Raw genomic sequence first — 25,787 nt, forward strand, 5'->3', positions numbered from 1 at the left:
GGTCCTAATGGCCGGGCCCCAGACCGAGCCGGGAAGGAGAAGAACTACACTCCCCAGGAGTCCATGCGCGCCCGCCATCTTTGGCGTTGCTAGGAGACGCGAGGACGCGAACCAGCGCGTGGCTGCGCAGCCGCTGCGGTGCTGCCTCTGCGCCGCGCCAGCCGGGATCCGTGCGGGGCGGCGGCGAGCGCCCGTGTGACCTCCCGCCCGCGACTAGCTTAGGTGACCGGACAAGGCCCGGCCACGGCAAAGCAAAAGCTCCTGCGGGAGGCGAGAACGTGTGCCCCGAGGAGCGGGGGGCGGAATCTGCGCTTCCCGCCTCAGGCCCGGGGCGTCCCCGCCGCGGCCTCTCGGAGCCCTGTGTCCGGGCTGGCGGCAAGAGGCCGGCGCTGGGTCCCGGCGAGGAGCCGCCGAGGGACCCGGCCTCCGAAAGGTTCCTGTTGGTGCCGTTCTCGGTGCGGAGCCCGGGGAGGGAACCTCTGTCGCTCCCCTGCGGACCGGCTCGGCCGCGGCGGAGACCCCGGGCCGCCCTCCCGACCCGGCGCGGTCAGCACGAAGTAGGGTATCGCGGGGCCTGGCCCACAGCAGGGCGGGCCTCTCGGCACCCCCTGCGCACGCAGCGTGGGGGGCGCGGGGCAGGGGAAGGCGGTGTGCCGGGGAGCCCCCGGAGGACGGGCAGTGAGGCTGAGTGAGCTCTCCCCTTCGCGTGTCCTCGGGGCTCTGCCCTCCCGGCGGTGGGGCGGGCGAGGACGCGGGCTGTGCCGCAACGGGGTGTCATCCTGAGTAAAGAGGGGGGCTGCCTTCTGTGCCATCGGGCTGGCGCTGGTGCTCCTCGAGGGCCTGCAGCTGAACAGAGGGTCCGTGACCTTGGCCCGAACCAGGAAGGGCACCCGGAGCCCGGCGCAGGCGCAGATTAAGGCTCTCTCCCGCCCTCGGCTCTTCTGGGTTGACCGGGAGAGATGGGAAAAAGGCAAGTGTGACCTGGGGTTTCTCTGAGCTGGTGGGGCCGGTCCAACGGGTTACTCTTCCCACTAAACAACCCCTGCAGCCGGGAGGCCTCACGGATGGGGAGGGGACTGGGAATGCTCCCCACAGTTACTTCCGAAGTGCATGGGGTCCCTGCGGGTGACTGACCTGTAACCCTTCTAGGCCGCGGTGGCCCGGCAGGACGACTCTGAGGCTGGTGGGATTCCCACAGGCGTGGTCTGAGCTGCCCCTGACGCAGAGAACGGTCCTGAGCGGCCGTCAGTTTCTCATTTATTAGACTCTCTTGGGTGTTAGTAAAAGGGTTTGGAGCTTGTCAGCCTCCTTGGGGGCATCTGAGTGAGGTGAGTGTGAGTCAGGGTTAGGGGTTGCAAGTGTGCTGGGGCCTGGGGGCCCCTGAACTCTGGGATGTCCCCGTGGCCTCCCTCCCAGCTGGCCTTTGTGCCTGAGTCCTGGGGGTTCTCGTCCCTCCGGCAGGCACCGGAGGACATCCCTCCCGAGTCTGAGCGTCCAGAGTCTCCAGTGGAAATAGACTGCCAGCCTTGCAGCATGAGGGTGTTGCCAAGAAGAGTGTCGGGAACCGGAGGGAGAGTCACCGTCTTGTTTGTTTCTTGGAGGACAGCACTCACTGAGCTGCTTTCATGGAGGTGGCACTGCTGCCCAGGGTGTCCCTCGGGGGCCTCTCTGGCAGCAGTTGGTGTGTCACGGGCCTGGCTGTCAGCTGGGCAGGCAAGTGTTCAGGGAGACTGGGGGACACGGGCTTGCTGCGAGAGCCCGTGGGGCTGACGGAGCTGGCCAGGGAGGCTGCCCTGGGAAAGGGACTGCAGGCTGTTCCTGCTAAGCCTGGGGTGGCCTTCCACCTTCCAGGCTTGGGGGGCAAGATCAGGCCCAGAAAGGGCCTAAACCCTTTTAGGCTCACACCTCCAGGAAGCTGCTGCCAGTGTCAGGGAGGAGTCCCATGCAGGAGCCGTACCCAGGGTCCACCTAAGGCTTAGGGCTTGGAGGGCAGGATCTGGAGGCCGGGGGCTGTGCTATAAGCCAGGCTGACTCCCAGCCAGCCAGCTGGGTCCTGACCTGCAGGAGCCCCCATCACCCAGTCACCTCCACCCCCATTGCTGCTGGTCCCCACAGGTGCTCCCTTGGCTCACATGCTCCCAAGAGTGGCAGAACAGAGCTCAGGGCTGAGTGCTTCTCTGCCACCACCCACTCAGTTCATCTCCTAAATTCAGAGCCCACTTCCCAATCGAGCCTCCTCCCCGGCCTTCCTGGGCATCCCTTGGAAGCCTCACCTCCAGGAGGGGTCAGCTTACGTCTGCCCTCACCCCTTGCCCTCTGGCTGTAGTCCTAGCTGACGGTCTCTTGTCCCCCACGTGTCCTGTCATGGCCTAGCCCTTGCGGTACAAGTGTCGCCTGCCTCCTCCCTCATTCAGGGAGGTCTTCTCCCCAGTGTCAGGGCTGCGGTGCCCCAGGCTGGTCCCCATTGCCAAGCAACTGCCTGGCAGGGCACACCTGGCCCCCCAGCCCCTTCCAGTGTGTAAGGCAGGTGGGGGAGCCTGGCAAGACCTGTGAGGCTATTGTCAGCGAGGGCGCCCAGCAGCCACTAAGGCAAAGTCTGCATCAGGTAAAGGCTCTGATGGTCAGTGGCCTCCTGTGGTCCAGAAAAGGCTGAGAGAGATGTTCTTGAAACAGTATAAGTGACCCAGTGAGCCAGAGGGTGCCGAGAAGATGAAAGAATACAGGATTTCATGAGGTTAACTATACCACGTTAAGGACACCTCTTGAGCCCAAAGTCTCTAGACTAAAATAAAAAATAGGTCCTGGGATAGAGCCCCACGTTGGACTCTCTGCTCAGCAGGGAGCCTGCTTCCTCCTCTCTCTCTGGGATTGTTGTCAAATAAATAAATAAAATCTTTTTTAAAAAAATAAAAATAAAAAATATATTTACCTGACTATCTTAAGGGCCACAAAAATGCAAACTCCCATCAGCAGTCATGTGGGGGGCACTCCCCGCAGGGCACAGGGAGCAACGCAATGTGGGGCGTGGGCTGGTGCCCACAGAAACCAGCCGTGGTCAGGAAGGGGATCCCGCCAGCACCCCGCAGAGCTCTCCGGTGCAGAGCTCTCCGGGGGCAGGGGCACCGCCTTGGCCTGCTGGGCGGGCTACGTCCCTGCATGGACACCTTTCCACTCTACAGAGATTGCGGATTCGGTCTGGGGAAGGCTAGGAGACTCCGCAAGCCCGCACGACTGTTGTGGCACTGAAATGGCATCAGGGCCCGCTTACGTTTGTGATACAGAAGAGAACTCAGCCAGTGAGAGGGCCAGCTTGGCCACTGAATCACCGTTCCCAAGAGGAAACGTCTTACATTTGGTGTCACAAAGTGAAACCCGACTAGACTTAGGTAGTATTGGAAACGTTAAGAGACACTTTGGAATAACGTATATTAAGTTGAAGACAGCTTGGGTGGGTCTCACGGGCATTTGCTGGGGGAAAAATCCAATCTCGAAAACCCAGTCCAATATGCTGTGATTCCACTTACCTAATAATCTTCAAATGACAGAATTATGGAGGTGGAGAACCGCCGAGTGGTTCGCAGAGGTGAGGGATGGGGGGCGAGAAGGGGCAGCGAGACGGGTCTCTGTGGGGTGGAGCAGCCCATGTCCTGATGGCAGGGTGGTCCCAGGGACCACTCGAGGGATAAAACGGCAGAATAAACAAGTGCCTGTGTCCCTCCCCAGTGGTGGCGGTTGGCCTCCCTGCTGAAATCTGAAACCGCCCCAAATGTGGAGGGCAGGAGAGGCAGAAGAAAGGGGCTCCAGGCCGGTGGGCGGCAGGTTTAATGAACAAGGGAACGTACCCGGAGGCTGGCCTTGGGCAGTGCCGAGGCGAATGGACACCCCCCACCCCCGCAGCAAACCTTGCAAGTCCCCGTGGAGTCCTTAGTGGGCTAGTCACGCCCACCCTGCCGGTGTTGGCTCTAAGCTGTGTCCTGGAGCCACCTCCAGGGACGGGGCAGGGTCTCCACAGCACGCAGCAGCAGGGCTTCAGGAAGATGGGGCCGTTAGGGGAACCTGCGTGGCCGGCACGGGACTCCATATCTACCCTTCGGGTCTTTGCTTTTTGTCCTGTCCCCTGACACCAAGGGACATCGCGTAGGCTCAGCTTTTTCCTGTAACGGGGCTGTTCAGACAAAGGGGGCCTGGAGCTTCTGAAAGAGGGGAGACCCTCGGTGAGCTGCCGACAGCCCCAGCCCTGCACACTCTCTCGGGCCGGGATTGTCTCAGAGGGGCCCGAGCACAGCAGCCAGCTCCCCACCCAAGGCCCTTCTGATGCCTCCGGAAGGCTCCTGCCCCTGGCAGGTGGGAGCCGGCCTGCCCCACCCCCCACCCCCCACTCCTCAGCTTCCCTGAGAGTGTCCTCTGCGGGTCCTGGGAAGGGGGAAGGCGCTCTAGCTGCCACACAGCTGCTCAGGGATGGGGCAGGCTCGGGACCCCCACCTGCCGGACTGCCTGCACAGCACAGGGAGCAGGTGAAGGTCGTTAGCTCTTCCCAAACAGCCTGAAGCTGGGGGAGGCTCAATTACCAACTAATTAATTGCCTGCAATTAGAAGGAGGCCTTAATTGCCCTGTTTGCAGCTCCCCCACCCTGCCCTCCTCCTGCAGGCCCGTTTCCCTAGGCTGTGGGGTGGGGCAGACGTCTGTGCAGGGACCCGGGAGAAGCCAAGCTGATTGCCCCAGGCTACCCTACCCTGTCCTTGCTTTTCTGGTGTGTAAGGGGAGGCTTACCCCTGTGTGCTCCCCTGTGACCACCAGCAGGCCTGGCACCTGCCGCGGGAAGCCAGCACACAGCACCCCGGGGAGCCAGGGACTACAAGGACACAGAGCGAACACCTGTCACCTGACAAAGTACAAAAAATGGCCTTGAGTCAGCCACAGGCCTAGGTGGGGCTGCGGCCTGGAGAGCGCTGCTTCATGGGCACAGCCTGCCGGGGTGAGCCTGTGGGCCCCAAACGCTCCCTGCTTGCTGCTGAAAGTCAAAGAGCGTTTCAGCCTTGCTGGAATGTTCTATGAACTCCAAGAAACCAGCCTTGCAGGGAAGCAAGTAATCCTGTTTGTTATTAGCAAACCTCTGTAGCACATGTCCCACCTCCACGATGGACTATGACCAAGGTCACCCTTCCTTCAGGGCTAGGCCACCCCCCAGCTGGGGCCTGGGCACATTGCAGGAGACTGCCCCGGTGACCTCAACTCTCGGTCTGCGAGGCCCTGCCCGGTCACCTGCTGCGGGGCTGGATTGGGACCCCCTACCTCCCTGTGGGCTGGCCAGCTTCACACTTGGGCCATGGGATGGCCTAGCGGGACCTGATCGCCCCCTCCTCGGCGGCTGGCACATTCTCAAGCCGGCCTGCAGGTGGCGTCCCTGTCCGGGGGGCAGCCAGCCAGAACCACGGCCCCGGGCCATTCTGACCTGCAGCCCAGAACCTGGGCCCCGTTCTCAGTGAGGTGCCAAAATGTGGGTTCTCAGGGCCTGAACGTAGGTCCCTCCCCTCGGAAGGATGTCAGAATGCTCCTGACCTTGGTGCTGAAGCAGCCCCTCCCCTGGCGGAGAGGAAGGGACCCCGCCTGCAGCCTCCACACGCCTCGGTCCCAGGCCCGGAAATACCAAATCATGGGTCCCCCGCCCACTCCCAAAACCCTCACTGGCACCTCCGAGGAGACCTGGCAAGCTCGGGTCCATCACACCTCCCCCCATGCTCATTCCTGTATTATCAACAAAGGCAGCTCCTTCTCCAGGGCGGCTGTCTTTCTGCTCTGGAAAGCCTGCCGAGGGTCTTCTCATGACCTCGGGACCCCACTCTTCTGAGTCACAAGGTTCCCCTCACCCCGCAGAGGGTCCCTCATCGGCTTCCGGGCCTGTCTGTGAAGCTGATGCACAAGTGTACAGCAGCCCACACGCCTGTGACCCAGGGGGCCGGCATGAGCGGGAGAGAATCCCTGCACTCCTATGGTGGGAAAGCCCACCTGGCCTCCCCTCTGCTCGTCAGATGAGCTAGATGCGACCCAGAGTCCCCCGGGCACTGAGAAACTATTGGTCGGGGGCCTCCAGAGGAACAGAACTGGTAGGTCGTACACATAAAAATGTCGTAAAGAATTTGCTCACCAGATGGTGGAGGCCGAGACGCCCTGAGATCTGCACGTGGCGGGGCGGAGACCCAGAAAGCTGCAGTGTCGCTCCAGGCCGAGTGCAGAGGCAGGAGACCGGCGGAGGCCACCGTCGCCGGGAAGACCACCTGCTTTACCCCACTTCACTCATTTGGCTCGTCTCATCCAGAATCACCCTCGCAGAAACACCGGGAACAATGTTTGACCACGTGTCTGAGGCCCCTCATGGCACAGCCAAGTTGACACAAAGTCAGAGCAGATGCTGACTTGTGTTGGAGACTCACGGCCAAGTCCAGGGTGCTGCAGAGCAACCTGAGTGACTGACCACAGACCCGGAGCTGTTCTTATGAAAATTAGGTTTGCTGCTTGAAAAGGCCGGCTAAGGACAGCACGTGGCAACATTTCCATAGAACAAGACGCTGTTGGACCTCGGGGACCAGGGACCCCAGCAGGCAGGTTCGTTCTGGGGTCTCTGGAGAGAAGGCCTGTCCCCATGAAGGTCATGTGCACCCAAGCATTTGTATGAATTAAATGTGCGTCTTCTCCAGACTCTTCCCACGTTCTGCTCTTCAGCAACCAGCCACAGTCCACCTGTCCACACGAACAAGCAAACCCATAAATGGGCTGAAAGCTTCCAGGGAAAAAGCGAAACCAAACAAAACCAATCGGGCAGCGACCCTGACTAGTGGCTGGTCGAAATCGAAGCCCCTGTGGCCGGCCAACTCCGAGAGCCCCAGGCACCCCACTGTGAAGTACTTGTCCCCTGGGCACCCATCCCTCCCTGTCCCTGGACTCACGTCCTGGCACACACAATGCCACAGAACTCAGAGAGCCACACTTTCCAGACTGGTTCTGAAAAGGCCACACCTGGTCACAGGGCTCCATCCAGGGCTGCCCTCCCTGGGGGACACCAGCCCTCGTGGGCAGCCCCGTGGGGGCCTCCAGCCAAGCTCTGGGCTGGTGCCCTGTACGGCAAGGACAACCTTCTGCTCTGTCAGCGGCTCTGGGTCCCTGGGCCACCGAAAGAGAGGACAAATGCCTGGCGTTCCCACCCACAGAAGTGGGGTCTCTGGCCCTGGAGCAGTAGATAACTGATACAGCCTCTGTGGGAAACGCCATGGGAGCTCCTCGTCCTGCACGCTGCTTGCCTCCAGGACGCTGCCACATTCTGGCCGATCTCTGCTAAGGACCTTCCATGCACCTCGCATTCCCCGGGGCTCCTACCGCCTCGTTCTGCCCAGCCCTTTGCTGGCCTTTGCCTGACACGGGGGCGGCCCACCAGGGAGCTCTGCCTTCCCGTCTGGGTAGGGAGGCCCAGGATGCGGCACGACCACGGGCCTGTCATCCCTGTGCTCCCCTGGCCACCCAGGCCCTTATAGGGCCACCACCGGATCTTCTGACTTTAGGCCCATTTAATACATAACCCTGAGCGCCACCCTGCGCAAATATTTGTTTGGCTGTTAAGGGCTCAGCAGGACAGAGGCCAGAGAAGCTTCTTGGAGCCACAGTGCAGGTGCGAGAGAGAAAGGTGGTCAGCAAGGGACAGAGGAGGGGTGGGGAGCCACAGGCCCCTGGAGAGCAGCTGGGCTGTGTCTGGGGGATTCGGGGCTTCGCAGAGTGTGCGGTTAAGGCTGTCCTCCCGGCAGGAGGCCACGGCGAGGAGCGCTTGGACACCTTCCTCCTGTGCGGGACGCGCGGGGGCGTCATGGAAGCTGGCCGGCGGCCTGTAGGGCCCGGGACGTGTCCTGGTGCTGAGTCTCCATGTGCCGATGAGGTGACACTGGAGGCAAAGGGGACTGAGGGGACCCAGAGCCCCGGACGCCTTCACGGCGTGGGGTTTGTGGTCCGCAGAGTCGCCTGGGGCCTGCACTCGGTGAAGGCACGGCCGCCCGCTCCCCAGAGCTCAGGGATGGCGTGAAGGGGCTGGTCGGCTGGCCTGGTCGGAGCCCCTGGGGATGGTGCCGACCTCCCCCGCTGCACCCCCCCCCCAGGCCTTGCTCCTCTTGGGAGGGGCTGTTGTGGCTGAGGCGTGTCCTCTAGGAACCCAGCCATGAGGATGCAGGACAGCCCCTGTGCCCTCCCTGACCCCTGGGGACCTCCAGGGGCTCGTTCTCCTCTGCTGTCTGGGCGCACAGGAGGCGGCACTTAGGAGCCTGACTTGCATTCTTCAGGGCAGCTGGGCCATCCAAGGACTGAGAAGCCCCGTCCCAGCTGAGGCCACGCCCCTGCTGACAGCCCCCGAGTTCCCTGGTGCAAACATGAGGCACACAGCCACCTTTAAATGAGCAAAAGCCCACTGCAGAGCCCGGAGCATTCCTTACCTCCCAAGGCACCCTTACAGCTGTCTGGTTAGTGAGAAGGGTTCGGCACTACCTCTCGCCAGGGAGGCAGACAGAGGGCCAAGGGGGGGTGCACGAGTCTGGCTAAGAGCAAGGGCCCTCAGCCGCCCCTGAGTGTTGGCCTGCGGGGTGGTCCCAGCATCCCCACGGAGCAGCGCCAAGGGAGGTGTGGGGCCTGCCCCTGGGTGGGGATCCCAGGACGTGGCTGACCTGCAGATCGTGGGGCTGGGCTCTCTGTCCCTGCTCCTGGCCAGACCCGGGGTGAGCGACTCAGCGTCCCCATGTCTCCTCTGCACACCAGCACGCTGGCCACCCTGGGCACGGGCCGTCTGGATGGCTCCTGAGAGTCATCAGCAGGAACGAGAGATGAGGTGCCCGCCTGACCCCGCAGAAACCATCGTGCACGAACCCATCGAGGGCAGGTAATGTCATGACCTTCGGCCACGAAGCCGTATCCGGTGAGCGCACAATAACGGAAGGGGAGAGAAGACAGCGCGACCTTGAACGGGAAAAGCAAAACTGGTTTTTAGCCGTGTATTTGCATCACTGTGTAAAAAAGATTTTAAGGGGGGGAAAAATGATTATAAGGAAATGCCCCCAAATGCCAGTGAGGGTACCTGTTAGACGTGGACCCGTGCTGGCGGCGGCCTCCTTCGACAGATCTGTGTGTTTTCCTGAGCAGCGACCTCGTCATCAGGGGAGAGCTGCTGTGGGCTGGCGTGGGGCGACGGGCGTCCCCGCACATGCGCCCGTGCTGAGGCCTCCAGGTCCGCCTGCGAGTGGGAGACCCGTGGGTGGCCCACGATCGCCCCTGCCGCCTGGCTCACGCCCCCGGGGCCCCTTTGGTAACCGTGGGACTCGCCAGCCACTTGCAGGAGCTGGTGCTGCCTGCCTGGGGACCTGCCAGTCCTCTCCTGCAGGGCCGGCCACGGTCAGGGGCCCGGGCTGCGCGGGCTCCGAGGAGGCTCACGGTGAACCTCTCCTGTCGTGCCGTCTGTCTGGCTCTGGAGGCGGCTAATGGCTGGAAGCAGCTTGTTCCCTTCCGGGCTCCCACGCCAACCACCCTGCTGCTGAGGCCTCCAGGAGTTGCCCCCAGGGCCCGAGGGCAGCAAGCGTTGCACTCACCTGAGTCTCCCGCGTGGGCCATGGGCCTCAGGCGCCTTCTTATTTCTTCAGTGGAGTCTGGCCAGATGAGGGCCGTTCGAGCACCCTGGCTCCCCGAAGCCACACTTCGTCCAGAGGGAAAGGCTCCTTCCTTGGCTCCCAGAGCATCACAGACGTCCCTCCTGCCCCGGGAGCGCAGATGGCCATCCGCTGTGAGCCTTTGGCCTTTTGAGGGTGCAGAAACCTGGCACACCCAAGCTCAGCGGGGAAGGTCTTCTCCAGCACCAGAGTCAGGAGCTCCTCCGCCCAGGCCCCCAGGCTCCGGCTGGCTGCTCTGGGCCCTGCAGCGGCCCCCAGCCTGTGGGTTCTCACAGTTCTGACCCTGTGTCCAAGCCCAGGCTCCCCAGACTCCAAACTGCCTTGGACCTGGGCAGACTTCCCAGCCAAGGGTTGGACCTGGTCCTCCACCCCCGCCCTGACAACGTATGTGTGTGGGACACACGCCCAGGCACACACGTACACACACAGGCAGAACGCTCTCCGGGCCGCGTCCCCACCACATATGTGCTGGTGGATGTTGGCAGGTCTAGCCCCCAGGTGTCCCTGAACATCACCCACCCTCACAGCTGCCCTGCCCTGCTCTGGACATTCGACAGGTCTGTGTAGCAGAGGGGATGGTCCCAGAGGTGCAGGACAGAAAGCTGGTGTGGGCCACAAGGTGGAGACTCCTGTCAGGGCTGGCTCCGACGCCTGATCCTGTTCCCAGGCCTCGGGGCAGGCCCAGTGGCCCCCGCTTTGGTGCTTAAGGCACACACAACCTCTTGGGCCTCTCGGCTGTCTGGGGACATGCGGGGTTCCAGCATGACTTCTCTGACCCTCTTGACTGGGCCTGCTGGTCACCTTCACTGTCAGACCTGCTCCCAGGAAAGCATGGTTGCCCCTGGCCTGTTTGCTGTCCACACTCGTCACTCCTGCCAGGGCTGGGGACATCTCGTCCCTTGCCAACCCTGTACATTCATGGTTTCCCCACAGACCCAACCACTAACCCTAGCGAGTCAGCTAGGGCCCACCCTGGCAACACCTGTGCCGCGGACATACCCAGCTGTTTCCCCCGAGCTGTGCCTGCCCCTTGGTCACACTTGCCTTCCCTGGCCATAACCCTCCCCAAAGCTGCACCTGTGCCCCTGGGTTGCACCTGCCTGCACTCTTCCCTCACCCCGTCCACTCTGTCCACGTTCCCTCCCAGGCCATTTCCCTTGCTGGGAACCCTCCCCGAGACCCTCACCCCTCCCTCCCAGCACAGGTTGCCCCGTGACTAAAACCCCCAGTCTCCCAAGACCTGGTTCGTGTCCCTTACTGACACGGCCTCAGGGCCTAGGCCCCACCTGCTCCCGGGCAGAGCTCGCGGGCACCGTCCAGGTGGTGGCTGGAGTGTCCCCCTCCCCTCCTCTGTCGCCTGGGAGGTGTCCCTGCTGCAGCACTGCGGGGCTTCCCACAGACGCAGGCATGGGGCTCCCGGGTTTGGGAGGGTGAGCGCACACCACAGGCTCCGCCCCGTCTGCCTCATGCTTTTCTCTGGTCCCTCAGGCTGCCCTGGCGCCTGGCGCGGTTTTCGTATTTGAACAAACTTGGCTCAGGGGTGCTTAATGGTCCCATGTTTCTGCAACTCTCGGGGCTGGTTATTATCCCAAGTGCAGCCCCCCGCAAGCACTTCCCTCGTAAAAAGGACTTATCCTGAGAGCCCGAGGAGTCCGACCTTTCGGTACCTTAAATGGCTTGTGCATTGGACACAAAGCTCTTTCTGTTGTGTCTTCCCTTGGAAAGGGTGAGATACGTTCCCTCATGTGACCATCTGTTTTCTGAAATGTTGTCTCTGTTCCTTTGCTGGACTCTCTGAGACCTACAGCAAGAGCCAGCTGTCGTTAGAATCCACATCTTGCAACACCCTAACACGGCGCCTGAGGTGGCCATCCGCCCTGGACGCCTCGGATGGGCCCCCAGTGCCAGGGGGCCTCCTGATGTCCCCAGGATGGGAGAGGAGGGACCTTCCACTCTGCTCACTCCCCGGCACCCAGCACGGGGGACACAGGCAGCAGGGAGCCTGCTGGGAGACCCCGAGGTGTCTGGAAGCCTGGTGCTCCGTGTCTCCTGTCAGGAGCCTGCCCTGATTCCAGGGCCTGCGGGCGTGGGGATGGGGGGTCGGGCTCTCAACATGGGGATCTTCTCTGTAACTGCGCCCATGGGGTGGTGCATTGAAAATAACACAGGATGACCGAAAGTTTCCTCACCAAATGCAAGCATGGTTTGCTAGATCACACAAGGTGTGAACACCTCAACGGATGCAGGAAAGGTTTTTAATAAATCTTAGAACCGACCCAACTGTGATTTTTTTTTTAAGATTTTATTTATTTCTTTGACAGACAGAGATCACAGGTAGGCAGAGAGACAGGTGGGGTGGGGAAGGGGAAGCAGGCTCCCCGCTGAGCAGAGAGCCCGATGCAGGGCTCCATCCCAGAACCCTGAGATCATGACCTGCACCGAAGTCAGAGGCTTCACCCACTGAGCCACCCAGGCGCCCCTAATCTAATTGTGATTTTAAAGATTCCTCTTAGCGAAGTGCTCCTTCGCTCAGGAAGCTCAGGAACACGAGGAGACCCACACCCTGAAACCTCAGCCCAGGCGTCACGGGCCCCCGGCAGGCTTCCCACCCATTCTCTTTAGACCTGGGTCAGGGCAGGGTGCCCCACGGCACGGCCCCAGCTCCATATGGTTCTGGAGACCTGCTCAACAGGCCGAGGAAGGAAAATCGGCGAGAGGCCTAGCACCCAGGTATAAGAGAAGAGATAATGATGGATGTTATTTGCAGAAGACGTGACCATCCATCTGGAAGAACCAACAGAACTGATGGATAAACTATTCGAATAAGAGCCCAGTAAGAGACTGACCTACAGACGCCGTTCTCCCAAGGACGTTGTGCTGAGCGCAATCAGCCGGTCACAGAAGGACAGACACTGTACGGCTTCACTTCGCCAGGAAACTGGAGTGACTGAGTTCATGCAGGCCGTGGATGGGGGCACCAGGGGCTGGGTGGGGAGCGTGTCTCCTGGGACAGAGTGTCGGCTTGGGGACATGGAAAGTTCTGGAGATGGGCAGTGGGGAGGGTGGTCCCACACTGTGAGTGCGTCCATGCCCCCGAGCTGTGTACCCAGAAAGGGTTAAAATGGTAAATTTTATGTGAAGTATATTTCATCACAATAAAAAGATCAACATCTCAATAAAGAATAGTAAAGAAGCCAGGCACAGAGCGTCACATGTTGCATGATTCTTTTACTACGAAATGGCCAGGACAGGCACATCCAGGGACTGAGCAGATCGGTGGTGCAGTAGCCGAGAGTCTCTCTGGAACCAGGCAGACGTGGCCACGGCTCCGCATCATGGAAACATGCTCAGTGCCGCTGGAACACACACTTCCAAGCAGTGAATTTTAGGGGTGCCTGGCTGGCTCAGTCGGTAGAGCATCTGACTCTTGATACTGGGGTTGTGAGTTCAAGACCCGTGTTGGGTGTCAAGCTTACTTTAGAAAAAAAAAAAAAGAGGTGAATTTTACATAACATAAAAATTTTTTTTAGGTAGGCTCCTTGCCCAGTGTGGAGCCCAAAGTTGGGCCTGAACGCAGAACCCTTAGGTCAAGGCCGGAGGTCAGTCACGCAGCCCGCGGAGCCACCCCGGCACCCCGCACCCCATTTTTAGGGATGAAAACCACCCACCGCACGGTATATACCAGCATTAGCCAACCAGCAAGACAGCAAAAAAAGGCGGGCTCACAGTATCGAGGAGTGACAGCGTGTCTGGGAGCTGACTGAATACACGGCATCTGTGGGGAGGACCGCCGGCCTGAGGCAGGCCGCGGGCGCCGGCGGAGGCGCGGAGAGGCCGCCCAGCTCCTGGCTGGGACTGAGCTTCACCCACAGCCCGTCCCTCCGCGCACCTGCAAAGCCTGCGCAGTCCTGCTCCAAATGACAGCGGGAGGGTTTTCGAGAACCAGACGCATTTACCCTAAAATTTGTGAGAGGAAAGGGCGTGAATAACTAAGTAGATGTCACAAACAGAATGGAGGGACCAGCTCCTCCGGGCTGTGGGCTCAGAGCAAAGGGACAGTTTTACAAACCAGCTGGTTCGGGCAAAGTGAGACACGGACTGGAGGGAGCGGCAGGGCCCAGGGATGGACAAGCCAGCGGGGGGCGTGGGGGAGGCAGGGAGACAGGGTCACGACATGGAGCAAAACAGGGCTGGATCCCCCCACAGCAGGGGCAGGAGAGGCTGGAGAACGCGCTGCTGCCTGGCGGCCCGGGGTCAGGGAGGGAGACCCGACCCAACACCACGGGCATGCCGGCCCCCAGGCCGCCAGTGGGCACGTCTGGTTCCGTCCAAGTCGGGGATTCAGACCGGACAGACCCTGAGCTCGCTGAGCAAATCCATAGAGACCATGATCAAGGCTACAAAAGGAATTGGGCAATTTAGCAGGGAAAAGATAGAAATCCCACCCAAAGGTGTGAGAAAAGGAGCAAAGGCTATGAAGGAGCCTGTTCCAAGGACGAGGCCGCGAGTCTGAAGACCTCGCACGGAGACGCGGGCAAGCCCGTGGGCCGTGGCAGACGCGCCGATGAATCACAAGAATCACAGTATGCGCACGGATGTGGCCAAGAGTCCAGACGCGGCGGCCAGGTGTGCACAAGGCAGCCTGACTGGACGTGGCCAGCAGCTGGGGCGCCCCACAGAGCCGTCGGGGAAGCCCCAGGCATCCAGCGAGCGGGCCGGCGGCTGCAGAGCACCGACCCAGCGCTGGGAGCGCTTCTGGAGCAAACCCATGCACCCCGAGACCCGACGCAGGGTGAACAAACGGAGGGGGACGGGGTGCCGGCCGGCTCCGTGCACAGGAGGGCTGACAACACCCGCCCCAGAGCAGCGGCCTGGTCCGCAGGGAGGGGCGCAGCGGTGAGCACGTGACCTGCTCCCCTCGCCCAGGTGAGAAGGACTAGGGCCCTCGTGTCCAAGGAGCCCAGGCTCCCTGCAGCCCAGGCCTGTGCCCCAGCAGGTGGCCCCGTGGCTATCAGGGGCCCTGGCATGCGGCCCCGCCTTGGCTTGCTTTGTCCCCTCTTCCCGACAGCTCGGCATCTGCCGTGTTACAGGGTGGGTCCTGAGGGAGCCCCTGACCCCCACACGGGTTCCTGAGATTTATTCCCAGCCCTGGCCTGTAGTGGTGCCCGCCCTGCTTGGACAGAGGGCCTGCTACGAGACAGCTCCACTACCCCTGGCCGAGCCCGGGCTGCTCAGGGACCAGGCGACGCTTTATGCTTCATGAGGAGGCTAGGGAGCCTGGAGGGCTCCTGGTGGGAGCCCCTCTCGACCCACCCACCCAGGACCCCGGACAAAAACCCCTCCCCAGCTCAGTCCCTCCGCGCACAAGATTCCCTAGGGCGACTCTTGGGGACCCGAGCCCATGATGGAACTAGGCTGCCCCGCTCTGTCCTCCGCAGCAGAGGGTGACGCCCCCTCCCAGCCCACACCGGGCTGCGGGCCTCTGCAACGGCCCCAGGGGGGTCAGTGGGGCCTGCCCCAGAGCTGGAGAAAGCTGAGGTCTTATCAAGGGGAACTTCGGTTTCAGGCTGTGCGCTTCCTGGCTCCCTGTGCAATGGTTCTTCCGCACAGGGCCTGCTGGGCGGCCCCCTCTCCCTTCGCCCACAGGCTCCCAAGAGCTCCGTGTGGCCTCTGTCTTGTCCAGCCACAGGGTGACAGGCCCGAGCCTTGGCTGAGGACAGGACTGATGGCCAGGAGAATGGCACGCAGGGTCTACGGGCCGTAGAGGTCTCCAGCATGAGGCTGCGGAGAAAAACCACAGTCCTGGGCATGGGGTTCCAGGGCTGGGGGGGTTGGGGGACTGGTGGGGGGGGAGGGGTGGCCAGCCAGCTTTACACCCAGAGGGGTGCCAGGAAGGGTTCCAGCCCGCACCCCCCGCCGGGAGGCCCTCCCTCCGTGTCCCTGCAGTGGGGGCGGGGGGCAGACCTGGCCTGCAGCCGGCGAGACGGCCAGCGCGGCCCCAACTGCCCCCGACCGCTATCTTTGTTCTTTTTCCTCTTCTTTTCTCTCTTTTCCCCCAAAGCAGGTTTCCTTGTGATTATTGAGGTATTTATTTTTAAGCGAAAGCCCTTGGCATTCCTATGTAGACAGACACTATATACAACCCTGGTTTTCTCTCAGCAGAAGTTAAAAATTATTCAACGTAAAATTCCTGGGCTGTGTTGCAGAGGCCGGCTGTACCAGGCAAAGGTTTCCACCGCATTCCGCCCAGCCAGGCCCCGATAAGGCAGCCCGGGGAAGCCGCGCCTGCCGACGATTCTCCGCCACCCTGTCGTCCTCCCAAGGGACCAGGTAGGACTGCGGCTCCCGGGAAAGCACCAGGGAGGAGTTGGTCTTGTGGGGTCTGTGCTGACCACCTCTGCCTCGGACCGGGGCTGGCTGGAAAGCTCCCACCAAGGCTGCCGCCGTTCTTGCCAAGCTGTGGTCCGGCCCACGGTCTCTGGGATGTCCTGGTGTTGCCAGGGACGCTGAGGCCTTCGGAACCGTGAGGACGTCCCCAGGCCATGACCCTGTGAGAGAGAGTGGGGGTCTTTGGAAGGGGCTGCGTCAGCTGAAGGTGTCTTACCGAAAGCCGAAAGCCGGAAAGCTGGCAGTGTTTCTGCTGTTTGTTGGGGGATGGGGAGGGGTTGTGGCCCAGGCACACCTTGGGGAGTGTCGGAAAATATCTGGGAAAGCTGGAGAGGGCCCGTGGGCCAGTGCCGGCCAGGCAGAAGGCCTGAGGCCCACAGCATGGTGACCTGTTGGAAATCCAGCCCCACTGGCTGCCCAAAAAGGCCACAGGAGGACCCACGGGCTCCCTGGCAGAATGGGGGTCTTGCACCTCTGTAATGGGTGTGGGGCTTTGAGTGTCCTCTGGAGAAGGGTGATGGTGAAATCCCTAGACCATTCACTACGGCCCGGCAATCTCCGAAGGTGACAGCCAGAACCCTGGAGGCCCAGGGAGGGAGGGAGCAGGACTGAGCTCCGTCACGTTCCTAGACATGGCAGTGGCAGAGAGCACTCGCAAGGGAGCCGGATTTATTCCATTTCACGAGACAGACGTATACCGTGCCCTGCCCTAAAGGTACGGAATTTGCGCGTGGCTGAAGTAGGGCCGCTTCCTCCGTCAAAGCTGAACTTGAACCCACCGAGATTTGGAGCCCAGGATGCCGATGCCATGTGTTTTGTCGGCGACACGCGGCCTCAAACACAGGGCGGCACCACCGCGGGGCTGGGCCGTGAGCGGTCCCACGGCAGAACGTCAGAAAGTGGCAGAGACAAGGCCTGCCCAGGAGGGTGGGCTCAGGGTCGGGGTGTCAGGCCAAGTGTGACCTCGGCACAGGAGATGGGTGTTGTCCCAGCTGTCTGTCGGAGGAGGAGTCGCGGTAGGGGAGCAGGCAGGTCCGCAGCCAGGGTGAGCTCCGGCGCTGCTGAAGCGACTCCCAGGCTTCGTGGGGTGGAGGGTATCCCACTGAATGTTTATTTCCTTGCTCTATCATAGCTCTCTTTGTATGTGGTGTCAGGGTGCAGCGTTCCTATAAGACCGACACAGCTCCGAGCCACCCCTATGCCATCCCAGGAGACACCCCTTCCCTCTTCCAGACGATTCTTGCGCTGTTGGCCTGCACCTGTGCAACAGCGTCATTAAACGGCTTCCTGGTGTCTCGGTTTTAGGTATTCTCTGCTGAATTCATTGCGGAAGACAGCACTTACCTCTCCCACCTCTCCCTGCCCCCGCTCTCGCATCCGCGTGTTCCCGGTGGGGCTACGTCATAATCCGGGGTTAGACGTGTGTTCCCTCGGGCCAAGGGCAGGCCGTGGTTATCGTCCTAGCCCACACAGGAGTTGTTTTCCCTGGAGTTAATCATCTTCCTTCGCACTTGCTGTTTTCTGTGAACTCATTACTGATTCATCCTCAGATTCTTGCCAGTGGCTCAGATTCGAACACGTGGGGGTATTTCAGAGGCAAATGCCCTGCTCCGGTCCTGGTCGGTCCTCCTGGGTCGGGGGCAAGGCTGGCACCTCAAAATCTCCCTTGTTTTCAGCCTGAAGATTCCCTTTGCTTCTCCCTTGGTTGGATTTCCTGGACCTCATGTCTTCCTCTCTCTTAGTTAGTCCTTGCTCTGGTGGAACATGTCCTTCAGCGGCTCCTTGTAGAAGGGCACATGGCAGACCCGTGGCTCTAAAATGACTTTAATCCACTGTTGCTTGCTTGCATGATAGTCCGGCTGTGTACGCGACTCTGTCTTTCCTCTTAAACTGTGAGTGGGTCTTCCCAGTGCTTCCCAGTTTCTGATGCTGCTGTGGGTAAACGTGATGTTGTTTAACTCCTGATCTGTGGTATGAAAACCACTTTTGTTTCTTGCTGGAAGTGTTTGGGGCCTCCTTTTTGTCCCCAGTGTTCTGACAGTTCATGAAAATGACCTTTGTGTGGATTCATTTCCATCTCTTTTCCTAAATGCCCAGTGACTCTTTTGGTCTGCGAATTCCTGTCCTTCAGTTCTAAGAAATTTTCTTGAATTATTAATTTTTAATTCTTTCTTCCCTCTGTTTTCTCTGCTCCCTCTTTCTGTGGTAAATATTGGGATCCCGGACCTCTTAGACTGGTCTCTAATGACTTTTCTTAATTCCTTTTGCTGGTCTTCTGGCTTTACTTTCAAGGAAATTCTTTAACTCTGTGTTCCAACTCCCTTATTGAGCTTTTCACTTATTCTGAAATATTAATTTCCAAGAATTCATTTTGGTTCTCTGCATATTTATTTCTACAATTCTCTGATCTTTTACTGTGGTCAGAATATTTTGTCTCTTTGAAGATGTTAATGATTTTTTTTTTTTTTTTTTCAGTTTTCCTCTCAAACAGACTCTGGAGAAACACAGTAAATGTGTTTTCCCCCATATTTCCTTACAGTCACACTTAAATAGTATCAAAGTTAAATCAGAGTTGAATCAGAGTTAAGAACTCATCAATTGTCAAGGAAAACACAAGAAACTCTACAGAAGGGTGGGTATGGACTCTGGCCTGTGAGCCGATGACCAGACTCATCAGCAACCAGGCTGGAGAAAGGTTCAGATTCACTACTTGTCAGGAAGGCAAAAATCAGACACAGTCCATTTTCTGGGAGCAGGGCCCAGGGCACAGGACCCTGTGTAAGGAGTACTGGGGTAAGGGGGACCTCAGGGAACAGGGAAGCAAGGTCCGGTAGGGAAGGAGCTTCTAGCCTTGGAGATCAGGCCAAGCTTCCCGACTGAGTATCAGTCGTGATTTAGAGGGTAACCATCCCCAGGAGACGGACAAGAGCGCCGGGCAGCGGGGGCTGTGCACCTGCTGGCAGGGGGTCTGGGTGGGCACCCGGCTTCACTGGAGGTGAGGTGTCACTTGGGGGGGGACACCTTTGCAGACCTGGAAAAGCGAAGCCCTCACAGCTGTAGGGGTAGGTGGCTCTCGTGTCGTGGGAGGCGCAGCACGCGGGTCTTCGGAGACAGCGGTCTGTTCAGGTCACCAGAATCAGGAACATCTGTAAGGTGCCTGCAAGGAGGCATCCTGAGGCCCCCCCACGACACATGTCGGGAGGCAGGGCGAGCCCCTCACCGTGAGGTGTGCTGAATGTGTGTGGTCTGTCCGCAGCGTGCTGCTGGCTGTCCTGGCCAGTCTGCAGCATCCCTGGTGGTGGGCCGGGGTCTCCTGTGCTCGGCTCCTGGTGTGCCCTTCCCAAAGCGGTGATGGTGAGCGCGATGCTCCCGTGGGCACATAGGTCATCTGCGCTACTGCTCAGGGAGGCCGGAGAGAGACAGGCTGGGAGCAGGCTGCACCCGGCGTCCTCCCCTCGAGCCCAGGACTCAGGACTCAGCAGCCCCCAGCTGTCAAGCTGGGCACCCCTGGCACGAACTCCTGTGTCGGATCCAAAGTCTCTGCTCCCGGGCAGCCAGTGGGGCAGCCGGCCTTGTGCTCGAACGTCTCACTTCCTACCCCACCTGATTAACCCTGGGTGGGCCTTTAACTGTTTCTGCAGAAACCTGCCTCCTGGGCCCCCCAGGGACTGGACAACGGCCTTTCCCTCTAACCCGTCAGGTTTGTGCCAGTGCCAGCAGAAGGAACCGTGGGGACGCCCACAAAGTCTGTCTGTCCGTGACATGGGTTGACAGGCTAGGCCGGGGTTCCCGGGACTGTGTGGACAAGCAGAGTTTTCTGGAGTTTGGGGAGAAGGAGATGTCCTGGAATATAGATTCTGTGTTTGGTTTCCCCGAAAAAGAACAATTTGATTAATTCACACATCTTTGCTGTGAGTTGCCTTACTTGGTGCCTAGGAAAGCTAGTGCTTAGGAGACACTTAGGGCTCTCTCTGCTAAGAAGCAGATGCTTAATGTAATAGCGCAATTGAACCTCAGCTCACTGGGAAACCCCAAGTCCAGGCTCGCCTTCTCCCTGCACAGATCTTTCTCTGGCCTTCTCTGGCCCTCTCCACACCTCCCCATCCCACTCGGAGAACCAGAACGGATCAGTCACTTCTCTCCATAGACCCACTCCTCACGTCCTGCTAACACCAAAAACAGCATCCGAGATGGGCTGTCCTTGCCTCCCAGGACGTCACCACGTGCCACTTCAGCAGATGAGGTGGCCTCAAGGGTCCCTAGCAAAGGTCCCTGCACAGGCCAGCCTGAAGGTCCTGGAACTGTCATCACACACTGGGCATCTCAGAGAGCTTCTCGTGGCCTTGGGAGCAGGTGGTGTCTGCAGGGCTTCCTGGGCCCCCGATAGGAGGGGTGCCAACTCTTTCTGGCATTCTGCAAACAGGTGCCCAGAATGTGGCCACACAAGCACCCTGGAGAAGGCATCCAGGTCACAGGCCCGCATTCGCGCTGGTCCCCAAGAAACAGCCTTCAGAGGGAGAGTATGGGGTTCGGCGGCAGGGGAGAAGCCCCACAGAAGGACTTAGGGATGATGGGGTCCTGTTGGAGAGCTCAACCGACCACCAAGGCCCGGGGAGGAGGACACACAGAGGCTGGGGGCCAGGCCTGTGGCTGACACAGACTCTGGTCCAGACCCAAGCCTCCCTAGTGCCACCGCAGGGTGGGTGTGTGGTTCCCTCCAGGCCAGAAGGGAGTGGTGTGGAGGGGTTGAGTGGGCTGCTTGACCCTAACACAGTCCCCTAACCAGCAGTCCTAGGGGACTGCTCCAGCCTGAGCCCACACCAACATGTACCTGTGGCTCCAGAGGGTTTTAATGTCAAAGATGTGCTGGAAGCCTGGGACCCCACACCACACACCCGCTCCACAGCTCCCTTGGCAGGGACTGGAGGGTCTTGCCACCTCCATCCCCAGGGAATGGGGTGGTCCCGGGCCTGGGCCTGGGGGGTGGGGGTTGGAGTGGGTGTCTAGCTGTGGTATTTGTCCCTTTCCATGGTGCACACCCCCACCAAGACCTCCAGCGTGCAGGGAGCAGCCCGTGAACACGGAGCTGGGGAGAGAGAAGGGTCTGCAGCAGGAGCACTTCCCAAACACGCTCCTGTCCCCTCGCGTGGTCGGTCCTGTGTGGGATGGGTGCCCAGGTCAGAGAGCAGGGCCTCGGGGTTCCGGGGGTCTGTGGCCCAGGGGTGATGGTGTATGTCCGAGCCTGGGCTTAAGGACCTTCCATGGCCCCCTTCTAAGAGCACGTGCGCCTGCAGAGAGAACTAAGGGAAAGTGTCCGGACCCGTAACTTTATGTCCACACACACCCTCTGAGGCCAAGACAGACATTTATTCCCCCGCTCTCTGTGCCCTGGGCGGGGGGCAGCTGGGGGCCAGGGATGGTGGGGGCAGAGGAGGCAGCCCTGGAGGGCTCTGAGCTGAGCAGAGGCTGCAGGACACAAGCGTTTGGGGGGCAGTGAGTGGAGAACTGGGGACCCCCGTGCCCTGGGGAGAGCGGGTAGCCCTGTAGCAGAGTGGGTGGGGTCAGAGGGGGCTGTAGGGGCGAGGGGCTGCTGGTGACCTGCAGGGTGTCAGCAGGCAAGCCACAGGAAAAATGCCTGAGCCCCAAACAGTCTCTCGGGGTGCGGCTGATGCAATGGTCCAGGGGCTGCTGGAACTTCCGCCCTGAGCAGTGCCTCTGATCACTGCCAGACAGCAAAGGGGAGCACAGAGCCCGGGGTGGGGGGGGTCTCAGCTTTTGGGGTGCAGGCCTGGACAGCTATTCCCGGGGGGAGGGTGTGGGGCACAGGGCTGAGGCGGCTTGCTTGATGGAGGAGTCCAAGTGCAGAACTTGAAGCTTGTCGGATGTGAGCAGACACCTGCCTTGGCTGAGGGCTGGAAGGGGTTGGGGCGGCTCTAGTCCCCTGGGGTGGGGGGTGGTGTCTCTGCCCAGGCAAGGTCTTGTGAGACAGACAGGAGGGCGGACCCTTTTTCTGGTAGGACTGGAGCCTTTCCCCCTTCATTTGTCTGGGTTAATTCAAGAGCAGGTGCAGATCTCCAGCAAACAAAGGCGCCGCCCAGACGGGCTTAACCCTTTCCCCGCTGATCTGCTCGGCACTCTGGGGGCGGGGTAGCAGAGCCTTGGGGGCGGGAGGGCCAGAGGCCCGGCCTGCCTGGAGGTCAGTGAGCCCTGGGTCCTTGGCCTCAAACCCCTCTGTAGGGCAAGCGGACCTCACTCCTGCCGGCCGGCTGGGTGCAGTCCAGCCTCGGAGGGGACCCAGGTGGCCCCAGCCCACTCCCTCTGCAAGCTCGCTCACCGGGGCCTCTGGAGCCCGCGCACCTGTCCGCGACCCCGCAGCCCCGCCTCTTCTGGGCTTTTCCAGCTAACAAAGCGGGCAGGGCGCTTTGTGGCGGCCTCACCCTGGGGACTGCGCTCGTCCTGGGAGGGTGAGAGGGTGCCGGTGGGTGGGAAGCTTAGCTTTGCATCAGGAAACCCGAGCCCCGCCAGGTGCGGGAGACAAAGGCGTGAGGCCCGCCCCGCCCCCAGCGGCTCTCGGGGGCGGATCCTCCAAGCGGGGGTCTCCGCGCTCCCTCCTCTCCTCGGGCCTGTGCGCCCATGGGGGGAGGGGAAGGGCAGGGACGGGGCCTCATCCGCCTGGGGAGCCCGCACAGCCGGGCGGGACATGAGTGCGGGGGTCTAAGGCCCCAGGTTGCCCCAGCTTCCTGCCCGACCTCTGGGCTGGCCCGTCCCCAGCCGCGCAGGCCGGTGTCTGTGGACTGAAGGGGAGCTCGGAACAGGACAGGCAAGCTTGCTGGTCGCAGCACATCTCTGTGTCCCCATCACCAAATCAATCCTTGGAGTCGCTTTCCCCGAAGAGGGCAGGTGCCTGCCAGGAGCCAAGCGTCTGAGCTCTACCCGCCTCCTGCTACTCCTTCCGCAGCCGTGTGTTGGGTCCTCGGGCCCCCACCTCAGGACCTGGGGCCTGTGGTCCTCACCTGCTAGCCCTCTGCAGTGTCTGTTGCTGTGGGTCCTTCTGGGGCCTCGTTATTGAGGGGGGTGCTCTGGGACCCCCAAGCCTGACTGCAGGAGCAACCCCCTGGAGGCTTGGGGGGCTTCTTGGAGAGAGGACTGCTCCAGCCCCAACTGGCCCGCATCAGGGCAGCAGCACAGCCTCCAGGCCTGGGTTCAGATCCCTGTGACCCTGGCGAAGGGTTCAGGGCCTTCTGTCACAGGAGCTGACAGAGGCCTTTGGGGTGGGCTCAGCAAGCAGCCATGGGAAGGGGGCTGGGGTCTCCCTGGCCTCTCCGGCACGGCCCACCTTCCCAGGGTCAGGAGCCTGCGCCCACTGCAGCCCCTGCTCTCCTGGGGCCCCTCCGACGCCTTTCTCCTCTGGGTGCCACACACTCGTGCCCGCACACACATGTGTTCAGTAACACGTGCACACGGGCCCACACTCCCACACCACCCATGCTCCCACGTAAACATGCACACGTGCGTGCACACACGCGTGCATACACACACACGGAGGAGGGCCCTGGCGCTGGTGGCCAGCGTCGCAGGCTGTCCTCTGGCCCCATCCTCAGGGGCAGGCCACTGAGTCCCCTTCAGCTCACGTCCAGACTGTGTGCCCCTGTGGCCTTCCCACCTCGGGCGGCCTGGATCAGCCCCACGGAGACACTTGAGGCCACAGGCTCTGCTCTCCTGAGCCCCGTCAGGACTGGAGCGGTCTCGACCCACTGCCAACCTCCCGGGCCGGCCAGGCCAGGCTCGGCTCACCCACATAGGCTCTACCTGGCTGCGTGCCAACAGCGGTTTCCTGCTTTCCACCTGCTCCAGGAACAGGGCGTGGCCCTTCCCCCCACCCCCCTGCCCCCAACTGCTGCCGGGAGCTTCCATCACACTCCGGATGTTAGCAGCCTTGTTCTCTGGATGGGCAGTGGGGGAATCTGGGAGACCCAGAGAGGGAGGGAGCCCAGGCCGCAGGGGCCACGCAGGAGGGCCGGTCCCGACTGAGACAGCTCCCTCCCCACCAGGGGGGATGGCCATGGCTTTGCTAGTCTGTGGAAAGCGGTGAATGTTCCAGAAAGCTGGGTTTAAACGCGTGCAATTTCAAGGAAGCACCCTTCACCCCAGGACCGTGTCTTCCCCGCCGACGGGTGCCGCAGCCTGGTCTGCCAGCTAAGACGACGGGTGCCGGCTGAATGGCCTTTGTATCAAACACATGCTAGTCCCCAGCGTCCTGGACAGTGGGGCCAGACCTGTGTCTTCTGAGGGGAGGGACAGGACGTGGTGGCCTCTGGACGTTTGGGGCACAGAGGGGCCTCCCGCCTCGGTGTGGTGAGGGCACACAGGCGCCGGGTCTTTCCGGATGTCAGTTTTATTCAACTGTAAAGCAGAGTTGATCGCGATTGTAGCGCAGAGTTGGGACCCCAAACTCCACGACGTTTCACGATGTGATTTTGGCACACACCGTACCTGGCAAACCCGGTAACAAAGCAAGTGTGCAGTTTGTGTGTGGGCGCGCAGTGGAGACGGGGCTGGGTTGGGCGTAGGTCAGCCCTCAGGGGTCCGACCTACGGCTGACGTTCGAGCAGGGAAGGGCCCCCGGGGTCTCAGTTCTGTTCAGGGCCTTCTGCGGCAGCTGCCTTTCTAGGGGTCGGTGTCTGAGGAACCTGACCGTTTGCTGCAAAAATCCTCCCCTGCAACAGGATGACTTGGTCTTCGCTCTGCAGCTCCCCTCTGCTCCTGCGGCTGCCTGTCTTGGGGGGACCTGGGTATCCTGGGGTGCCCTGGGGTAGTGCTGGTCCTGTCGACAGCCTCGGTGCCCTTTGCCGCTGGGCTCCTTGCTTGACACGGGCTCCTGCCTGACATCGAGACTCCGTTTTGCCCCCACACGAGGGGTCTGTGGGTCAGGAGCCCACTCATGGTCCGGCTGGCCTCACAGCTCTCCCCTGCTTGGGGTCCGCCCCAGACGGGGTGCAGGCAGCCCCCCAGGAGGTCACCAGCGGCCCTGCCCTGGCTTTCCAGATTCCGGCTTCTGGAGCTCAGCAGGGCACCCTGGGTGGGGGCTGCCGGCCCCCCCTAAGCCGGCAGGACCTGCAAATGAAAAGTTGGATGTTTTACACAGAGGGACTCCATTTCTGTTTCCAGCCCGTGTGACGGTGCAGGGCCGTCGTCCCGAAAGCAGAGCAGCCTTTCTCCGAGCTGCGGCTCCCGGCTCCCTCCCGAGACCTCTTCTTGGCCACCTGCTGTGGTCACCACCCGCTGTGGCCACCACCCGCTGTGGCCACCACTTGCAGCTGCTCAGGCTTTAGGCCCTTATTTGGGATTCGTTTTGGAAAAGACAAAAGGCAGAGAAGGGGGTGTCCCTCACAAAGGGAGGCTCTGCGGGAGGGAGAGGTGGTAGCCCTGGGACCCTCCAGCCTTCAGGCTTCTCCAGGGCACCTGCACCTAGAGGTGCCCCTGAGGGGGGCACGGGGTGGGGGGGAGGGGAGGGCTCTGGGTTAACCCTGATCCGTAAGACGCGATGCAACTCTTCATCAGCCTGTCCTTCAATTTTCATTTTGTTCCCCGTGTCTTTCCTCACGAAGGCTCTTTGGAGGGTTTTCCTGTATTGTGTTCTAATGACTTCTCTATGTCGAGGTCGTGAAACACGCTCCGTGGTCTTCTCTGTAACACCCTGTTAGAGTCTC

At 61.0% G+C, this 25,787-nt stretch overlaps 1 protein-coding gene and 3 long non-coding RNA genes across 4 annotated transcripts in view; 3 read left to right on the forward strand and 1 right to left on the reverse strand.

Moving 5' to 3' along the window:
- Positions 1-1,239: 1,239 nt before the first annotated feature.
- Positions 1,240-4,883, reverse strand: LOC309858048. Its single transcript, XR_014308025.1, has 2 exons — positions 4,772-4,883; positions 1,240-4,494 (listed from the first exon to the last, which is right to left on the reverse strand). It is a non-coding gene; the product is annotated as an uncharacterized lncRNA (long non-coding RNA).
- A 3,938-nt stretch (positions 4,884-8,821) lies between these two features.
- Positions 8,822-12,891, forward strand: LOC309858045. The gene is made up of 2 exons (XR_014308021.1): positions 8,822-8,909; positions 11,498-12,891. It is a non-coding gene; the product is annotated as an uncharacterized lncRNA (long non-coding RNA).
- A 2,728-nt stretch (positions 12,892-15,619) lies between these two features.
- TTLL10 (tubulin tyrosine ligase like 10) overlaps positions 15,620-25,787 on the forward strand; it is a 54,659-nt gene continuing 44,491 nt past the window's right edge. Inside the window, exons 1-2 of the mRNA XM_082750745.1 lie at positions 15,620-15,774; positions 15,897-16,020. The gene's annotated coding sequence lies outside the window, so the exon portion shown is untranslated. The remainder of the gene's footprint in view (positions 15,775-15,896; positions 16,021-25,787) is intronic.
- On the forward strand, positions 16,802-18,446 carry LOC309858050. Its single transcript, XR_014308026.1, has 2 exons — positions 16,802-17,109; positions 17,210-18,446. It is a non-coding gene; the product is annotated as an uncharacterized lncRNA (long non-coding RNA).

Source organism: Mustela nivalis (assembly GCF_964662115.1).
Source record: "Mustela nivalis genome assembly, contig: HAP1_SCAFFOLD_1783, whole genome shotgun sequence".
Lineage (NCBI taxonomy): Eukaryota > Metazoa > Chordata > Mammalia > Carnivora > Mustelidae > Mustela > Mustela nivalis.